Source organism: Carcharodon carcharias, chromosome 26 (genome assembly GCF_017639515.1).
Source record: "Carcharodon carcharias isolate sCarCar2 chromosome 26, sCarCar2.pri, whole genome shotgun sequence".
Classification (NCBI taxonomy): domain Eukaryota; kingdom Metazoa; phylum Chordata; class Chondrichthyes; order Lamniformes; family Lamnidae; genus Carcharodon; species Carcharodon carcharias.
Genome location: NC_054492.1, coordinates 43,613,048 through 43,633,666, shown reverse-complemented (window position 1 = coordinate 43,633,666; position 20,619 = coordinate 43,613,048). Strand labels below are relative to the sequence as shown.

Genomic DNA, 20,619 nt, shown 5'->3' with positions numbered 1-20,619 from the left:
ATCAGCAAACAAGTCACTCATTTTCATTGCGCACCATTGCTATCATGAGACCAGCACACAGCACCCCACAAGGAGCCACCAAAAATCGTTAGACCATGATGTGAGAGCTCTACATTTGTGCGTGACTAATACTGCCCTGAAAGCAGTCTGTCTTCATCAACTCTTTCTTGTATATCACTCAAGGAGCAGCTTTGGCTCTTGCTACACTGTTCATAAAATGCAAAGAGCTGAAGTTATATTTGGGAGGTCCCACAAGACATCACTTCACAGAAGTGGCAACATCCACTGCAGCCCAAACACAGAGGTTTGGTAAGAGATGAAGTGGATTGTGATATGCGAGTTATGATCAAAGCAGCAGAGACATTTACTGATGAATCATTTATGAAAGGTTATTCTCTGCTGTATGTGCTTTTTTTAAATTGACTGAGAGAGAAAACATCATGGTTTTTGAAACAAGTGTCAGTGGCCCCTCACACACAAGGCAGCTGTACTCGGAGGTTGGAAAATTCTTCGCACAAAAGGTGGCCGCTGTACTGCTCATAGATATGAAAATCCTACATCATCTGCAAACACGCCCAAAGAAAAGGGCAGCAGTCCCAAAAACATCGACGTATCTCCTTGACTTGGCGCTCAGCACCCTAAGGTTATAAAAGGAGGTGGCTACAGAGGTTGTGGATGCTCTGGTTTTGATCTTCCTGAATTCCCTAGAATCTAGATTGGAAGGTAGCAAATGTAATCCTGTCATTCAAGAAAGGAGGGAGGGAGTAAATGGAGAACTGGCAACAGCAGTAGAGAAAATGCTAAAATCTAGGATCAGGGGAATCACAGAACAGGTGATCAGCCATTTAGGACTGCACTAGAGAAGTTATGATATTTGGAATTCTCTATCACAGAGAGCTGTGGATGCTCAGTCATTTAGTATATTCAAAATAGAAATCAATAGATTGTTGAATACTCAAAGGATTAAGGAAAAAGGGGGTAGAGTGAGAAGGTGTAGCTGTCATGATGGAGCAGGCTTGAGGGGCCGAATGGCCTACCAGCTCCTATTTCTTACACTAAGATAGCTTGGTCAAGTTTCTGTCCTTTCTTGGCTGTCATGGGCTTATTGTGTTGCAACCTTCAATAGGCAGTACCCAACAATGATTTGGGAGTCACTTTTGTTGTAGACCCTTATTTCAAGCAATTACTTTATCCTGATTCAGAAGTACTTTTAATTCTATTATATATCTATAGAGAAATCCTGTTAGTGGTAATGAATCAGTCAAGCTATACAGATAACAGACTGGTGGGCTGAAAATTCTATACTGTGTGTAACATGGACACAGCTCTGTGTGCACACTGGAACAGAACAACTTTAACAGCAGGTAGTTAGAGAAAAAAAAATCAATATGCCTCGGAGCGGAACCTGTCTCTGCTTGATGCATATTCCCATTCTAATTATCCACTGGAATCAGACAATGTGTGAATCATGTGGCTGAGATTGGATTGTATTGTATCTGCTTTTGCAAGGCACCCAAAGTTAGGGCATGTCTGCCACCAGAGTTTTAGGATCGTTTGAAAGTAAATAGGCCACTTAATTTGGGCTGGCTTTCTGAGCATTTCCAAAGGGAGATTACTTGCACATTAGAACATAAAATCACATAGCATTAGAGGGACTTAAATTAGTTTACTCAGTGTTCATTCTTCTAAGTGAAGATTGTGTTTAAAATGAAAATGAAGTCAAAAGCTATGCATCACTCCTTGACCATTCTTTGGCTGGATCACAGCTGTCTGGGATATCTCCCTGCTTCCTTAGTGTCAGTTGTGGCTCAGTTGGTAGAATTCTCACCTCTGAGTCACAAGGTTCCAGGTTCAAGTCCCACTCCAGGGCAGCACAGAGGGGAGTGCTGCACTGTTGGAGGTGCAGTCCTTTGTTAAACTGAGGCCCTATCTGCCTGCTCAGGTGGATGTATAAGGTCCCATAGCACTATTTTGAAGAAGAGCAGGGGAGTTATTCCATGTCGTGGCCAATACTTATCCCTCAAGCACATCACACAAAAAAAATCAAAATATTTGATTTCATTTGAGTTACATTGCGAGCTCGACTGATAATCTTAAACTGGTTGTTAGTGTAATTCTTAGCATGCTCAGGATTGTCCAGTAAATGCTGCCCAATTAAAGCTCAGACATAATGTCCAATATTAGATGTGATTCCACAATTGGGCAGCATTTGCTAAATAACCCTCCGCCTAAAAATCAATTTTCCCAATCTCTTCAATCCTTTGAAGATTTTAAAAAGCTGATGTTAACTGTTACCAATGTGCAGCGTTACATTTAAATAACCAGTTTGTAGAACAGATTATCCAAGGCCACTGAACATGTAACAAAGTATTAAAATAATGTGGAAAACTGCTGACATACTTTAAGATCACCAGCTTTTTTTTTAGGTACAAAAGATCTCCAGGCAACAGAAGATTTATTTTTATCCATCAAACATTATCCATCCATCATTGATCAGCACCCCCTCTACCACCTTAAATATTCATTCCCTCCACTGCCAGCACACAGGCTGCAGTGAGCACCATTTCCAAAATGCACTGCAACAAATAGCCAGGCTTCTTTGACAGCACCTCCAAATTCCAGCAATGTCTCACACCTAGAGGAACACCAGCAGCAGGTGTAGGGAACCACCACCACCTCCAAGTTACATATCATCCCTACTGGGGCAGGGGGCAGTGTTTAAAATTTAGGCCAGACCTTTCAGGAGTGTAAGGTCTGGCCTGAATTTCTATACACTAAGTGTAATAGACGTTTGGTAATAAAAACAGAAAATGCTGGAAAACCCAAGCCTGACAGCATCTGTGGAGAGAGAAACAGAGTTAACGTTTCAAGTCCCGTATGACTCTTCTTCTGAGCTAGAGGAGAGTAGAAGTTTGGAACTCCGTTCTGCAAATGGCAATGGTTAAATTTAAACCTAAAGGTATTAAGGGATTTGAGGCAGAGGCAGGTTTCACTGAATGGGGGAACCGATTCAGGGGACTAAATAGCCTCCTCCTGATCCTTATCACTTCCTTCTTGTCACTGGATCAAAACCCTGGAATGCCCAACCTAACAGCACAACAGAAGGGAGTACCTTCAGAACAATGACTACAGGGGCTCACCACTACATTCTCCAGGCACATTGGGGGTGGGCAATAAATGCTGGCCTTGCCAGCAACACCCACATCACAAACACGAAGAAAAAAAATCTATTTATTACAGTTAGGAAAGCCAGCAAAAGTACATGTGGAGTAAAAAAAAAAGTGCAAAGCATCCAGAAATAGATGTCACAATTTTTTTTTTTACCAAGTATCATAATGAGGAACAGAATGAGCAAACTTGCATTTATATAGTTGCCTTTCACATTCTCAGGACTTCTCAAAATGCTTAATTCAAGCTGTGAATTACTTTTTAACTGCAATGAATGATTGCTGAATTTACCTGAATAACACACAGCAAGATCACAAAACAGCAACGAAATAAGTAGGCAGTTGTACAGCATCGGCGGAGAAGAAAAGAGTTGACGTTTCAAGTCCTCATGACCCTTCGACAGATTAGTTTGCTCATTCTGTTCCTCATTTTGATACTTGGTAAAAAAAAAATTGTGACATCTATTTCTGGATGCTTTGCACTTTTTTTTTTACTCCACATGTACTTTTGCTGGCTTTCCTAACTGTAAAAAATAGATTTTTTTTCTTCGTGTTTGTGATGTGGGTGTTGCTGGCAAGGCCAGCATTTATTGCCCACCCCCAATGTGCCTGGAGAATGTAGTGGTGAGCCCCTGTAGTCATTGTTCTGAAGGTACTCCCTTCTGTTTTGTTTTAGGCAGTTGTACAGTTTTGGTGATGTTGAAGAAGGATACATAAAATCCAGGAACCCAGAAAACTCCTGGATATTCTCTGAATAATAGAATGGCATCTTTCGATAAAGAGAATCAAGGGGTGATCTGTGGAGGAACTATTTCCCCTGGTGGGGAAGTCAAAACAAGGGGGACGGACCTAAATTTAGGGTTATGCCATTCACGGGCAATGTCAAGAAATAAGATCGAAGCTGGGGTGTAGGGGGGTCAACTGGAATCTAAAAAACTGAGGACAACAGATTTTTCTTTAGCAAGGGTATTCAGTGTTATGGGGCCAAGACAAGTGGGTGGAGTGAAGATACAGATCAGCCATGATCCAACTGAGTAGTGAAACAAGCTTGGAGGGCTGAATGGCCTACTCCTATTCCTGCATAAGGCCCATTAACAAGCAGTTAAAATAATAAATTAACTGAGGCAAACAAATTAGAAATGCAAGAGGTGGGAATGGCAGTTCTCCAGATTACATTCATACTCCAACCCACACCTGATTAGAAGTAGAATGTGTAATGTTGAAAGAGGTAGGAAATCTGTCTAGACAGCTTTAATACGCCAATTTATTTCAGTAGCTAGAATAGCACAAGCTGGATATTTAACTACAGTTCTTACAGTCAGAAAACAGAGCTTTTCTACTAGGATCCTAGTACATTGTATTAGAAGCTGAAAGGCCTTGCACAAACTGACCCCAACGGATAAAAGAAATCACAGGCAGGATTGCTACTCAAAAAGTTTCAATACACAATTGCTTAAGCACATTGTTTACATACTGGAAACCCTGTACACCTCCTTAGTGTGCAGCTCCTGATGCTCCATGACCAAGGCAAAGCCAAGTCAGGAAAACGCTGTCAGACACACACCTATTCTTTCTACCTTTGCTGAAATATTGCTAAATGTGGGTCACGTTTCTTGGGGTTCAGAGGTAATTATCATAGAATTATGAAGTTATACAGCACAGAAACAGGCCCTTCAGCCCATTGTGTCCATGCTGGCCATCAAGCACCTATCTGTTCTAATCCCATTTTCCAGCACTCGGATCTGTGTGCTACGGTGTTTCAAGTGCTCATCTAAATACTACTTAAATGTTGTGAGGGTTCCTGCCTCTACCACCCCCTCAGGCAGAGTGTTCCCGATTCCAACCATCCTCTGGGTGAAAAATCGCCTCTAAACCTCCTGCCCCTTACCTTAAATCTATGGCCCCTGGTTATTGACACCTCTGCTAAGGGGAAAAGTTTCTTCCTATCTAAGCCCCTCATAATTTTGTCCACCTCTATCGGGTCCCACCTCAGCCTTCTCTGCTCTAAGGAAAACAACCCTAGCCTATCCTAGTCTATCCAGTCTCTCTTCATAGCTGAAACGCTCCAGCCCAGGCAACATCCTGGTGAATCTCCTCTGCACCTTCTCCAGTGCAATCACATCCTTCCTATAGTGTGGCGACCAGGACCATGCACAGTACTCCAGCTGTGTCCTAACTGTGATTTTATACATCCTCAACATAACCTCCCCTGCTCTTATATTATTCTATGCCTGGGCTAATAAAGGTAAGTATCGCATATGCCTTCTTTACCACCTTATCTAGCTGTGTTGCTGCCTTCAGGGATCTATGGACACGCACACCAAGGTCCCTCTGATCCTCTGTACTTCCTAGGGTACTAACATTCATTGTGTATTCTCTTGCTGTGTTAGTCCTCCCAAAATGCAACACCTCACACTTCTCAGGATTAAATTCCGTTTGCCACTGCTCTGCCCATCTTACCAGCCCATCTATATTGTCCTGTAATCTAAGGTTTTCCTCCTCACTCTTTATGACAACAATTTTTGTGTCATCTGCAAACTTACTGATCATACCTCCTATATTCTGTACACTACAAACAAGCAAGGGTCCCACACCGATCTCTGTAGTACACCACTCATCACAGGCTTCCAATCGCAGAAACAACCTTCAACCATCAATTGTCTTTGCCCCAGCTTGCCCCTAGTGCTCTTTCTAAAACTATGTCCTGTGGTTGCTGAGCGTGGGCCTGTATTAGTGCCTTCAGGATGAGCATAGGCCAGCTGGTACATTTTGCCTGTGTTTTGCCAGCCGACAGGTTAAAATCTGGCTGCAGAGGTTGCCCCATGAATCACTGTGGCTCTGTATTTCAGCCCTGGCACTTCTGGAGCACAGTGTATAACAATGTACATTTAAATAGCACCTGTAACACAGCAAAAAAAGACCCAAGGTGCTTCACAGGAACAGGCTATAGGCAGCAGTGTATCTGTCCTAAAATTCTCATGTGATCCTGGAGAGTTGTCCCAGACTGAAAGAAGTGTTACTGAAAATGGTAATTTTGGTCAATTATCTAGACTTTGTTTGGGGCATGGCGATGGGTATTTAAACCTTAAGTTAACCTTTTTGTCATGGTTTAATGATGATATAGCAACATTCTTTCAGGTTAGGGGAATTACAGGTTTAAAATGTGAATCTCTACATCGCCAGTTTATATGAAACCATAACCTCTGCAAACCAACCAGCTTTACAGCAGGCTTAAATGTATACTTGTGATTCGCCAAGGCTGTCCTGAGCCACTGCAGTTTAGCTGTGTTCGTCCCACTCCACCCTCAGCCCACCCTCCTCTTCAAGACATTGAATGTGTCAATATTGGTTCAGTGGCAGCATTCTTGCCTAAGTCAGAAGGTCATGAGTTGAAGCCTCACTCCAGGACCTGACCACAATCTAAACTGACAACCCAGTGTAGTATTTGAGGAGGGGGGGGTGGAATACAGTCTTTTGGGTGAGACATTAAATTTCTGCACTCGCAGATGGTTGGACACCATTTGTAGAACAGAGGAGTTCTCAGCTGTGGATTGGCCAACGTTTATCCCCCAATTAACATCACTGAAACAGGTTATCTGGTTATACGTCTCATTGCAGGATCTTGCTGTATGCTACTTGTTGGGAAACTGAGCCACCATTACAGTAATGACAACATTTCAAAAGAACTGCATTGGCTGTAAAGCGCTATGGAGCACTGAGGTCATGAAAGGCAGAATAGAAATGAAAATGCTGTCCTTTCATTTGATCATCCTGCCGCTTCGTTGGGAGATCATTTCCTTCAACATGCAATATAGTTCAAAGATGGCACCCAGACCTGAGATTGACAGCCAAGATCAAATTCTAAAATAAACTGATACCTGGAAAAATATTTGATCCCTCAGTCATCATATAGCACCTAGGATCAGCCATATTGAGCATAACAGGCTAGAGCAGTGTCACAATGCAAGGATGGGGAAGCAGAGAAGAGAGCACAGCGATGAACGGAGTTTGATGAAAGTGCAGAAAGGTGGGGGTATGGAGTAGAAAACTGCCTTAGTTTTTACCATTGTCAGCGATACAATTCTAAAACAATTTATCAGACTTGACAATAGAGAATTGCAATACAATTCCAGAGTAATCTGTGATTCCTTTGCAAGGAATGAATGGAATCTCCCACTACACAAATAGTTGAATACAACTGCACATCAGAGACCTACATTACGGGTTATTTGAGATGGCAACTTATTGCAGGGCACGTTCAGTTTTTTGCTCATTTTCTAGGTGGGAGATGGTGGGAGAGGTCCGAGCAACTTCGTATTTTGCCAGTTCCAAGTCGAACATGTTCCAAACTTTAATCCACACATTTTCAGCAGGAAGTGGAAGGGAAGGAAATGAAAGCTTTGCCACATCAGTGGAATGTTAGTCTGCACTTTGAAGCAACTCTTGAAGTCCTGGGGACTGGCAGAAGATAGCAGAGCAAGTCTAGAATTTCAATTCTAGGCAAGGCTATGGACCAGTGTCCAAAATGCACAAGTACATTAGTCTAATATCGATCAGACAGAGGTGGTGAAATCTAGAGAGTTCATGCAGACGGCGGTCTGTGCAGTGTACAAACGCTCCAAGCTAAAAGAAGGGCACTTAAGTGGAACAGAAAAGATACAAAAGGTTTGCATAGAAGCAGTAGTTCTGTTGAAGAGTCATACGGACTCGAAATGTTAACTGTGTTACTCTCCGCAGATGCTGTCAGACCTGCTGAGTTTTTCCAAGTATTTTTATTTTTGTTTTGAATAGAAGCACATTTACTCGTATATCTATATACCTCTTGAAACAACGCCCACTTCCAAAACAATGTAAACTGTTGAAAACCATGATTGTCCATTTGCCTTGCTCAATACAAACTATGATCAATAATGCAATGCCTTATTACATAAGGAGCACCATTTTTTGCTTGGAGAACTTGTAGTCAATGTTTCAGTGCATGTGATAATTCAAAGGCAGTAATCCTCCAATGCTTTCTTAATAATTAGTGCATAGCAGACCACACAGAGCTTAGTAGAATTATTAATGCTTAGCAACTCCCCTGTGGATATGCAAAGTGTTTAAAGCAGATGTCCATCGTTTTGTTTGATATTTACATGAAAATTTTACATAGCAACGCTGATTTCACACTGTTTAAACGCTCATTGATTACGGACATGTTAGGAGTCCAAATTTTTAGCCATAGAAAGCTTGAGGGAAAAGTCTAAATAAATACAAGTTAAGAATGCTTGGTAGGAACCCATTGTATAAAGAAAGAAATTGGTGCTCTGATGAAGAATAAAATGTGGTTAGTTCAAGTATTGCATTTGACACCTTGAAAACCTGAGCCCAGAATAAAAAAAAATTTTTTTTAATTTTAAAAAAGAATAAAAAATTTAGCCCTCAGTATTGCCTCTAAAAGTTTAGTAATTCACTCTAGTTATAGCATACAAGCAGCCTAAATCTAACATGAGGATCTAAGGGAACAAAGCCAAATTAGATTCCCTGAAGGAGGTGGTCGCACTCCATTTCAGAGCACGTGCCAGACCTGCTGAGTTTTTCCAGGTAATTCTGTTTTTGTTTTGGATTTCCAGCATCCGCAGTTTTTTTGTTCTTATCTCTGTGTTTAATTGACTGCCACTGCTCTTCAAGAAATGCCTACCTCCTTGAAGAAGTTCTGTTCCTCTCTGCGACAAAATTTCTGTATCTCTCTGTTGTCTTGCTCACCTTCTTTGCTTTCCATTTCCCTCCTGGTGTTTGACAAGGTGTTTACTAAAACCCGCTTTCACAGCCATATCTCCTTTCTCAGTGACTGTCTCCGTCTCCGACTTACCCCACGTGGATTTCAACTGAAATTCCACCCCTCATGTTTCGAACCCATCCAGGATTACAGGTATCTCCGGGACATAAAACGTTTCTCGGACTGCTGTTCCCGTCACATTCTGAAATCCACACTCGGTGCCATGCGCCGCCATATGAACACACTCGACCTCTCCCTCCAGCAGCACCGCCGTACCCTTTTTCAAAGCTGCGCGTGCCCCCAGTTTCATTTTATCCTTCGGCTCATCCGACGCCTCAACAAGAAACTTTTTCTCTTTCTCTCAAGTGCTAAGGAACGCAAGCTACAACAACTCATCGACACCAACACCCATCTAGGACCCCCCACCCCTGCCTGTTCCTCCGTCCCCACCCTTTCTTCCAATCCCAACCCCAGCCGTGTATTCACTATACCCCCTGACCTTCCCCTCTCCGATGCTGAACGTTCAGTGCTCAGCAAAGGACTTAGTTTCATACCCTTACGCCCTCACCTCAATGAATATCGGGCTCGGCATGATACTGAACTCTTCTTCCGCCGTCTTCGTCTCCGGGCTCACTTCTTTGGGCAGGAGTCCTCTCCCAGTTCAACAGATCCTTTTACCCATCTCCAATATTCTCCCTCCACCTGGACCCCTCCCTCTGGATTCTTACCTTCTCTCGATCTTTTCATTGAGAACTGTCGGCACGACATTAGTCGTCTCAATTTCTCTGCTCCTCTCACCCATTCTAACCTGTCTCTCTCTGAACTTACTGCACTCCATTCTCTCAGGTCCAACCCTGACATTGTCATCAAACCCGCTGACAAGGGTGGTGCTGTTGTTGTCTGGCGCACTGACCTCTACCTTGCGGAGGCTGAGCGTCAACTCGCAGACACTTCCTCCTACCTCTCCCTGGACCATGACCCCACCACTGAACATCAAGCCATTGTTTCCAGGACTGTCACTGACCTCATCTCCTCTGGGGATCTCTCTCCCACAGCTTCCAACCTGATAGTCGCCCAACCTCGGACGGCCCGCTTCTATCTCCTACCCAAAATCCACAAACAGAACTGCCCCGGTAGACCGATCGTCTCAGCTTGCTCCTGCCCCACAGAACTCATTTCTCGTTATCTTGACTCCCTTCTCTCTCCCCTTGTCCAGTCCCTTCCCACCTACATCCGTGATTCCTCTGACACCTTACGTCACATCAACAATTTCCAGTTCCCTGGCCCCAACCGCTTACTCTTCACCATGGACGTCCAATCCCTCTACACCTCCATCCCCCACCAGGATGGTCTGAGGGCCCTTAGCTTCTTCCTCGAACAGAGGCCCGAACAATCCCCATCCACCACTACTCTCCTCCGTCTGGCTGAACTTGTTCTCACACTGAACAATTTCTCCTTCAACTCCTCTCACTTCCTCCAAATAAAAGGTGTGGCTATGGGTACCCGCATGGGCCCCAGCTATGCCTGTCTCTTTATGGGGTATGTGGAACATTCCTTGTTGCAGTCCTACTCCGGCCCCCTTCCACAACTCTTTCTCCGGTACATCGATGATTACTTCGGTGCTGCTTCATGCTCTCGTCAGGACTTGGAAAAATTTATTAATTTTGCTTCCAATCTCCACCCCTCCATCATTTTCACGTGGTCCATCTCTGACACTTCCCTTCCCTTCCTTGACCTCTCTGTCTCAATCTCTGGTGATAGACTGTCCACCAATATCCATTACAAACCCACCGACTCCCACAGCTATCTCCACTACAGCTCCTCACACCCTGCTTCCTGTAAGGACTCCATCCCATTCTCTCAATTCCTTCGCCTCCGTCGCATCTGTTCCGATGATGCTACATTCAAAAACAGTTCCTCTGACATGTCCTCCTTCTTCCTTAACCGAGGTTTTCCACCCACGGTCGTTGACAGGGCCCTCAACCGTGTCCGGCCCATCTCCCGCGCATCCGCCCTCACGCCTTCTCCTCCCTCCCAGAAACATGATAGGGTCCCCCTTGTCCTCACTAATCACCCCACCAGCCTCCGCATTCAAAGGATCATCCTCCGCCATTTCCGCCAACTCCAGCATAATGCCACCACCAAACACATCTTCCCTTCACCCCCCTTATCGGCATTCCGTAGGGATCGCTCCCTCCGGGACACCCTGGTCCACTCCTCCATCACCCCCTACTCCTCAACCCCCTCCTATGGCACCACCCCATGCCCACGCAAAAAATGCAATACCTGCCCCTTCACTTCCTCTCTCCTCACCGTCCAAGGACCCAAACACTCCTCTCAAGTGAAGCAGTATTTCACTTGCATTTCCCCCAACTTAGTCTACTGCATCCGTTGCTCCCAATGTGGTCTCCTCTACATTGGAGAGACCAAACGTAAACTGGGCGACCGCTTTGCAGAACACCTGCGGTCTGTCCGCAAGAATGACCCAAACCTCCCTGTCGCTTGCCATTTCAACACTCCACCCTGCTCTCTTGCCCACATGTCTGTCCTTGGCTTGCTGCATTGTTCCAGTGAAGCCCAACGCAAACTGGAGGAACAACACCTCATCTTCCGACTAGGGACTTTACAGCCTTCTGGACTGAATATTGAATTCAACAACTTTAGGTCGTAAGCTCCCTCCCCCATCCCCACCCCCTTTCTGTTTCCCCCTTCCCTTTTTTTTTCCAATAAATTATAAAGATTTTCCTTTTCCCACCTACTTCCATTATATATAAAGAAAAACCCACTAGAGCTATACCTTGAGTGCCCTACCATCCATTCTTAATTAGCACATTCGTTTAGATAATATCACCAACTTTAATTTTAACACCTATGTGTTCTATTGTACTATTGTCGTTGACATCTTTTGATGATCTGCTTCTATCACTGCTTGTTTGTCCCTACAACCACACACCCCCACACCCCCCCTCCACCTCTTTGTCTCTCTCTCTCTCCGCCCCCCACACACACACCTTAAACCAGCTTATATTTCAACTCTTTCTTGGACTCGAACGCAAGTTCTGTCGAAGGGTCATGAGGACTCGAAACGTCAACTCTTTTCTTCTCCGCCGATGCTGCCAGACCTGCTGAGTTTTTCCAGGTAATTCTGTTTTTGTTTTGAACCTTACAAGTTTAGTGTCAATGCAAAGCTAGAACCAATCCCCAATCAACACTAAGCTTATAGTATAAATGCACTGCTGCAAACTTTACTGTAAAATCAGTTTGTTACCTCCAATAGATTCAAAACAAGGTCTATTATTTTCAAGTAATAAATTTTATGGAAAATGGAGGGAATCAATGTGATTTAGCCCTCAGCAGAATGGTCTGTAGTACTCAAACAGCGGGCAATGCTTTGAACACAATTTATAGCATAGGAGTATTGCCAGAGACAATGGACAATGCCACTGGTCAGCGTAACTTCTAATCATCCTTATAATGCCAGGGACAAAATAGATCACAAGAAGTGCTTCATCTGTGGACAACACTGATCTCTCTGCCATTTACAACTACAGTCACAAGAAGTCAAGTATCAGATACATGATAATACATACCGGTTTATAATCTGTATGGGCAACCAAGTAATGCTCATTAAAATGTTAATAATTTTGCTAAGTGGGAGGTTAATATCTGGGGTATAGGAATAGAGGCCAGCAGTCCCCTTTTAAGTACAAACAGAGTAATAAATAGCCACTCAGAGGTTCACATCCACTTGTTTGTGGAGTATTTTAAATGCCAATATGTCGATTCCAAGATTGTAAAGAGTATTATTTACAACGTACAAGGAGAGATTGTGACTGCACTATTTTGCAGCAAAATAGAGCTTGAATTTAGAAAAGGGCCTTATCACATACTTTGGCTATTTTTAAAAGTGCTTCACATCCCCATCAATTACTGTTACGATGTAGTCACTGTTGTTATATAGGTCAATGTAGCAGAAAATTTGCACATAGCAAGATCCCACTAACATCAAATGAGATAAATAACCAGCTGGTTATATTGACTGAGGAAGGAAATCACCAGATCACCAAGAAAACTAAACAGTGAATAAGATCACTAAATCCTACCTGACAGACAGACAAGGCTGGGTTTAATGTCTCATTAAATATTTTGTAATTTTAGACCCATAACAGTACTCTCAGATTAATTAAAGTTTCCTTAAGTTTTTTTTAAAAAACTTAGCTTGCTTTGGCTGCTGCTACAATCATGCAATGTGCTCATACATCACTTGGTACCATCTCTGCCTAATGGAGAGTGCACAAATACAAACGTTACTGTCCTTTTAATAAAAAAAGGAAACGCAAAAATAAGGTTTCTTCCGTAATACATCATTGTTATTCTGGCATCAAAGCGTCCGGTTATTCGACAAGCCACGTTTATCTTCCCCACATACTCCATTCTCCAATTGACATTTCTGAATCTGATTTATTTCGGTCTGGCTACATGGAATTGGGAGCTTGACAAAATTAAATATTTGGAAATTTGAAAAAAACAGTGGATCTAATTTTAAAAGTCAAGCTTCGTTTCCTGACAGTACAGAAAATGACAGAACAACTACTTACTTTCACATACACAAAATCCCAATCCATCTCTTAATCCCCTCAGTCATGTAACAAGCCCAAATGTTGCGTTGGAACTATTTTCTGCTCATATAGATGACTGGCACATTCGAGTCAGGTTAGATGATATGTGAACTGCAGCCTTCCCACAAATAAAATGGAACATTTATTCATGAAATGATGAAGTATATGATAACCCCTCCTCCTTAAAACATACAGGAAATCTTGACAAGGTCACAATCCTGATACAAAGAGAACATGATATTTCTGGGTGAATGAGGTCTTTTAAGCATTTTTTTTGCATTGCCCTAGAACAACATTCCCATCATCCATTCGAGCACAAGGGGCCGGCTGTTTGCAGAAAAGTGATAAATTTATCTTTGTGTCAATTTGATGACAACAACAGGATTATGTGCTGCAGAAATGCAGAATAATCTTTGCTCTTTTGCTGGTGCTCAACCCTCAAGCTTGCATAACCCTTTCAGAGTTTCAGTGTGGTGATAAAGGCATGATTTCACAAGCTGCTCAGTCTGGTAGCAGACCACAGAGGCCTGCCTGGTGGTTACGTCATTTCCCAGAGGCTAGGCTCAGCTGGTACCACGCAAGTAAATGACCCTGTAAAAAACAGCCAGTTCGTCATGAGTCTAAGTCCCTGCAGATGAAAGATTCCCCTTCCCTGGCTTCTCAACATTTAATTGTTAAATTTATTGCTGCTAAAAAAGAAAACTAATTGAGGATTTACCTCAAACTATTCTTCCTCTTTTTAAATTTACCATTTTCAATATATTCCTAAAATAAAAACTACAGTTTTCCTGCTGACATAAGAGGGAAAGGAAATTAATTGAACAAACCACTGTGTAGCAATGCAATCCTGACAGAAAGCTTAGGAAACATAAAATAGCACACAGTGCAGCACTGTAATTCTAAAACAGACCTGATTGAAAAGGTTGATTGTTTAACTCCATTTAGTAGAAAATATTAAAAATATTTGGTAGGAAGGCACCAGCCTGCAAAATGACAAGTCATGAATTAATTCTTGAATTCTAGGATTTATAAAGACCAAGGGACACGAGGCGTGGGTGTAAAAGCACCAGTCAAATTGAACCATGATATGTTAATTAGGCAGAAATTTTATATCATTTAAATATGCTAGGGCTAATACAGCTGTAGTTATTGGTCCAGCGATGAGCATCTTTCCTTTAGCCAACTGCCTCAACTCCTCTTTTGAAGGCACGGACACTCTTATTTGGTTTAGGTTGAAAAGGCAGTTGTTGGTCTTTGGTACATTACCCAAGTGGCCATTCCTCACCTGCAAGCCTGAGAGGACAGATGTCACAGCTGAGCCTGAATATGTCACCTCCTGATACCTAGATTTACTTCTTGTAGTTGTCATCATTTAGGAATTAGAAGCCAGAATCTTGCTAAATTTCAGTTTCCTTCTCACCAATGTCACCGTTTCTAATTTTAGCACCCCGACTGATAAATTAACCTGGTACTGACCAGCACATGTAAATGTTGTCCAAAGACATTAGCCTTGGTCACAATACCTCCGCCATTGAATAGCCTGCTCTGTAATTGTAAAAATTCAAGATTAAACAGAGCTGAACAATAAATAAGAACAGGAGTACCAATGATAAACAGAAAATTCAAAACCATCTTCCTGAAACATACAGCAGTGTCCTTCTGGATCTAAAATTCATTGAGTTCTTTTTGTTTGAAAACATACCTGGAATATCCCATTTAAACTCACATTATCTTAGATGTTTCCACAAAAGCACATGCCTATTAGGTATATGTAGGTCCCAGCCATATAATGATTAAAGCCTTTTTTGTCCAGAAAATCCTGAAGAGAAAGTTGTACAGCTCTATAATATTAAACAGTGTAAAAAGTGATAGGCAAGTTGGTGGAGTGGGCAGATCGGTGGCAGATGAACTTCAATGCGGAGAGGTGTGAGGTGATGTATTTTGGTAGGAAGAACATGGACAGACAATATAAAATAAGGGGTGAAATTTTGAAGGCAGGAGCAGAAAGACCCGGGTGTATAGATCATTGAAGGTGGCGGGACAGGTGGAGAGCAGTTAATAAAGCATATAGTATCCTGGGCTTTATAAATAGGGGCCTAGAGTACAAGAGCAAAGAGATAATGCTGAATTTATAAGACACTCGTTAGACCATAGCTGGAGTAGTGTGTACATTTCTGGGCGCCACATTATAGGAAGGGTGTGAACACATTGGAGAGAGTGCAGAAAAGGTTTACAGGAATGGTTCTAGGGATGAAAAACTTCAGCTATAAGGATAGATTGGAGAGGCTGAGACAGTTCTCCTTGGAGAGAAAAGGGATGAGGAGATATGACAGAGATTTTCAAAATCATGAGGGGGCTGGACAGAGTAGATAGGGAGAAGCTGTTCCTGCTCTTAAAAGGATCAAGAACGAGAGGGCACAGATTTTAAGTGATTTACAAAAGAAGCAAATGTAACGTGAGAAAAAACTTTTTCACACAGCGAGTGATTCGGGTCCAGAATGCACTGCCTGGAAGTGTGGTGGAGGCAGGTTCAATCGAGGCATTCAAGAGGGCATTATTATTCAAATAGAAATAACGTGTAGGGGTACGGGGGTGAAAGGCGGGACAATGGCAGTAAGTCATAATGCTCATTTGCAGAATCGGTGCAGACACAATGGGCCGAATGGCCTCCTTCAGTGTTGTTAAAATTCTGTGATTCATAAACAATTCTTCCAATGACGCAGTGGTTAAATACAAGATTGGAGGTGTTAGTGGGGTGGTGATGGGGGCAATACAATTGGGTTCAATGTCCTCAGGCTAAGGACAGGCAAAGAAAATGCTGCTCTTCCTGATTCCTATACATCAATCCCATTTGAAAGTGCAGATCTGGCATTTGGCAAGAGAAGGATTGGGCTTAACTATAGCCCTTCTGCCTCCCCTCCACGGTCAAGTGGGTTGGCAATGCTCACCATCTAGGTTCACACTTGGTTAAGTTACAACAGTTCTCCAATCACTCAGTGAGTAAGTCCACTGAGTTGGAGATGTTTGATAACATTTTCATAAATGACTCAAAGTTGACAGTACAGCACTGAACGATCACACAATAAAATATAGAACGGTTACAAGGAACTGCAAAGGCAAGATCTGTAAATTATTTTTAACGTGAAAACACATCAGAACTTTAATCTTTAATGTGCATCCCTCACCCTTACACTAATGAACAATACTACTACAGCATTGACAAAGCTCAGGAAGCATAAGGCAAAAATACAGCAGTCCTCTGAAACATCGCTTTCCCACAGGCACAAGACACCAAAACCAAAATTCAGAAGAAACAATACTGAATAAAGTCCCTGAACCTCTGCTTCAGAAACAATACAAAATAATTTATTGTCAGCATATGTAGCAGCGCAATAGATGTGCAAATGGCACAGAAATCAATCACGGATCTAAATGAGTTGATCACACACAGTCCACCATCAGTTGTCAAATGGGTTGATTTTTGACTTAGCAGAGGATGAGGCCTCAATTTCAGGCTCTGTCTCCAATTTCCAAGCACCCCATGCCACAGCAAGTTACAGTGAAATTTCAGAAGATGAGAAGAGCATCTAGAATGTAGCACTGGGTAACCAAGTTGGCTCTCATTTCCTCAGTGCACCACTTATTTCTACTTGATAAGACAAACCATATTCAGAAACAAATATACATAGATTATATGACCAGCTCAAATGTAATATGAATCATTGGTTCAGATCTTCATAGATACGACTATGGCATTTGGGCTCTAATCAATTTACTAATTTCATGACCATCAATGTGCACTTTTCATAGAAAGTGACCAAAATTGTGAAATATGATTTCCAAAACATTTGCTTATTTTTTTGAAAAACACAAAAAAATCCAGTCATCCTACATAATGGAACTAAGTTTGACTTATTCTGTCACCATAACCCAACAGACCTGCAAATTCAGAAATAAGAGGAATGAGGACTAGCTCCCATTGAGAAGAAAATTGTAGCATTGTATGGGACTAGGCACCACATGAAGCTGGAACCACAGATTCCTGGGACTGAACTCAAACCCAGCTGGCGTTTCAAAAACTGACGTTTTCACGTGAAATGGGTTTGGGCAGCTTCATTGCAGCCTGAGGGCAAAAGTTCATAATCCACCATATATTAACAGGATTACTGTACTTAACAAGGCCACAATCGGGTCAGGGAGGAGGAAACTCTAATTGTTGGGAGTTATGGTGCACTTGATGTTGTGGTTAAGGTAAAGTGTTGAAACAAAGTCGAAGGGTGTTCAAATTCACTCTGTTTTTGTCTCAAACTACTCTCAGCCGTTTTTATTTTAAATGGGGCTATAACAAAAACAGAAAATGTGGACATTCCACATATTGATGAGCAGAGAATTAATCCCATCACACTTGCCCAACAAAAAAGTCAATTTAACACCTTGCAAGGTCCTAAACATGGAACCAATTTACCCCCTTCTCCCAAGAGCTCAGCAAGTTAATCCACTGAACAGTGAGCTGGAAACCTGAAAGATCCCAGCACAAAATTGTCCACAGCTCCCCATTTACTGAGGCAGGAAAGAGGAAATTGCTCAAGCTTTCCCTCATGATTGTTATCCAGACATCCAAACTGTAAGCACTTGTGAATGGAAGGCAAGGACAGGGTTAGACTGGCTATGATGCTTTCTAGTTGACTTGGCTATTGATCCACACCATTGTTGCTCATAAGTGAGTAATGTACAATGAGACGAGATACCAGGAGGTGCCTGGCACCCACAGAATCACAGCCCAGGAAAAATCTACACTACATCATTGCAAAAATGGTGTAATTTTGGAGATGAGATATTAAACCAAGGCTGCTCAGATGGATGTAAAAAATCCCACAAGGAACATTGTAGGTTCTCTTCTATGCCCTGGCCAATATTTATCCCTCAATAAACACCACAAAATCAGAGCTTGCTTTTGTATATTGGTTACTGCATTTTCAACAGTATCAGTGACTTCACGTCAAAAAGTACTTCATCGGTTTTAAAGCACTTAGAGACACCCAGTAGGTGTGGAAAAGTGCTTTATAAATGCAAATCTGTCTTTCTTTGTCTGTCTTTCACATATTAGTTTGGCAATAATCACATCTAGTGCCTGAAGTTTCAGCTGACACGTGGCAAGTAACATTCACACCACATAAGTGTCAGGCAATGACCATCTCCAACAAGAGAGGACCTAATAATCACCTCCTAACGTTCCATTCCCCCTGCATTACCATCACTGGATCCCCCACCATCAACATCCTGGGAATTAGCATTGACCAGAAACTGAACTGGACCAGCCATATAAATACTGTGGCTACAAGAGCAGGTCAGAGGCTAGGGATCCTGCAATGAGTAACTCACCTCCTGACTCCCCAAAGCCTGTCCACCATCTACAAGGCACAAGTCAGGAGTGTGATGGAATACTCCCCACTTGCCTGGATGTGCATCTCCCACAACACTCAAGCAGCGTGACACCATCGAAGACAAAGCAGCCCTCTTGATTGGTACAACATCCACAAACATTCACTCCCTCCATCATCGATGCACAAAAGCAGCAGCGCGTAGCATCTACAAGATACACTACAGGAATTCACCAAGACTCATTCAACAGCACCTTCCAAACCCACGACCCACTACCATCTAGAAGGATGAGGACAGCACACAGATGGGAACACCACCAAATGGAAGTCCCCCAAGCCACTCAGCATCCTGACTTGGAAATATATCGCCATTCTTTCACTGTCACTGGGTCGCTGGAGCTCCTTCGTTAACAGCACTGTGGGAGTACCTACACCACATGGACTGCAGCGGTTCAAGGAGGCAGCTCACCCCCACCTTCTCAAGGGCAACTAGGGATGGGCAATAAATGCTGGCCCAGCCAGTGAAGCTCACATCCCATAAATAAAAACTCTGCAACACTCACTACTGGATATGATCGGCCATACATTCAACAAAGGCATTTTACTATTTGAATGGGCTCATAACTGGAACGTTCCATCAATCATTTCTGCAATGGATGGACTAAATCTATTAAAATAATTAACGATGGCACTCCACACATGAATGTCCACCCTGAATTGGAATGATCAGCTTCTTGGAATTAAGTGCTACATATATCATGAACTGCTGGGAACCTAATGACTCTGACTAAACTATTTGATGACATTATACTTTATTATCCCTGCCAGGTGAACTCTGAGACACAGTACCTAAGAGCAAAATTTGATCAAAGACCCTCATGGGTGCATTGCTTAAATCAGATGTACCCAAAGTATTAATTGAAACATTTCCAACAACACAGCCAGACGTTCAGAATGGATCTGCAAATCAGCAAACAAATGATGAAAGATTTAGAAATGATTTACTCTTGATGGACTTGGCTGTTGCCAGAAGAGGGGAACCAATGCTGCCTAATAAAGTGGGGGAATTAATAGGATGTGAACTGCATTGAAAAGGTGAATCCAAGGCAGTCAACCGGTTGGTACAAATCTCTGTGTTTTGTATGTTCACAAACGTGGCTGCATCCCTTCTGAGATCATTCACTCTGTCAGTCAGCCTCCAGTTTTCAGGATCGACCGAACGGTTTCAAAATGGCCCGTCAAGCGGTTACAATTTGCTTAAAAATAAACACTGCAACATGTTACAGTGCGAGCAGCAAACGGGGGGGGGGGGGGAAACAATAAGATCCAAATCGCATTCAAACGCTGTTCAATTAATGGGATCCACGCACGAGCCAAGCTCCGGGGAGCGGGTTTCATTCATTTCACACATTGTTTCAATGCTGCTCGAAGGGTGACCTTAGGAAGTGCCGATGATGCCAAGAACCAAAATGCTTTCCTCTTCCTGCTTTCACTTTTTAGGTCAAAAAAAATCAGCTGGTTCTGTTCCATTTCCTTGACAAGTAATGGGGGCGGTTTTTGTTTTTTTTTGGGGGGGGGGGGGGGGGGTTGGTTTAAAATCTCTGCTCCCACCACTGAGATACTGAACCTCAGCCACTGCACAGCCCTGGTTTAGGGGAAATTGGGACTAGATCCATTTTACTAGAAAAGATCCA

The 20,619-nt window shown here is 42.7% G+C and overlaps 1 protein-coding gene across 13 annotated transcripts in view; it reads right to left on the bottom strand.

The window, feature by feature from the left end:
- myo5aa (myosin VAa) overlaps nucleotides 1-20,619 on the bottom strand; it is a 203,624-nt gene that overhangs the window by 182,516 nt on the left and 489 nt on the right. The window lies entirely within an intron of this gene.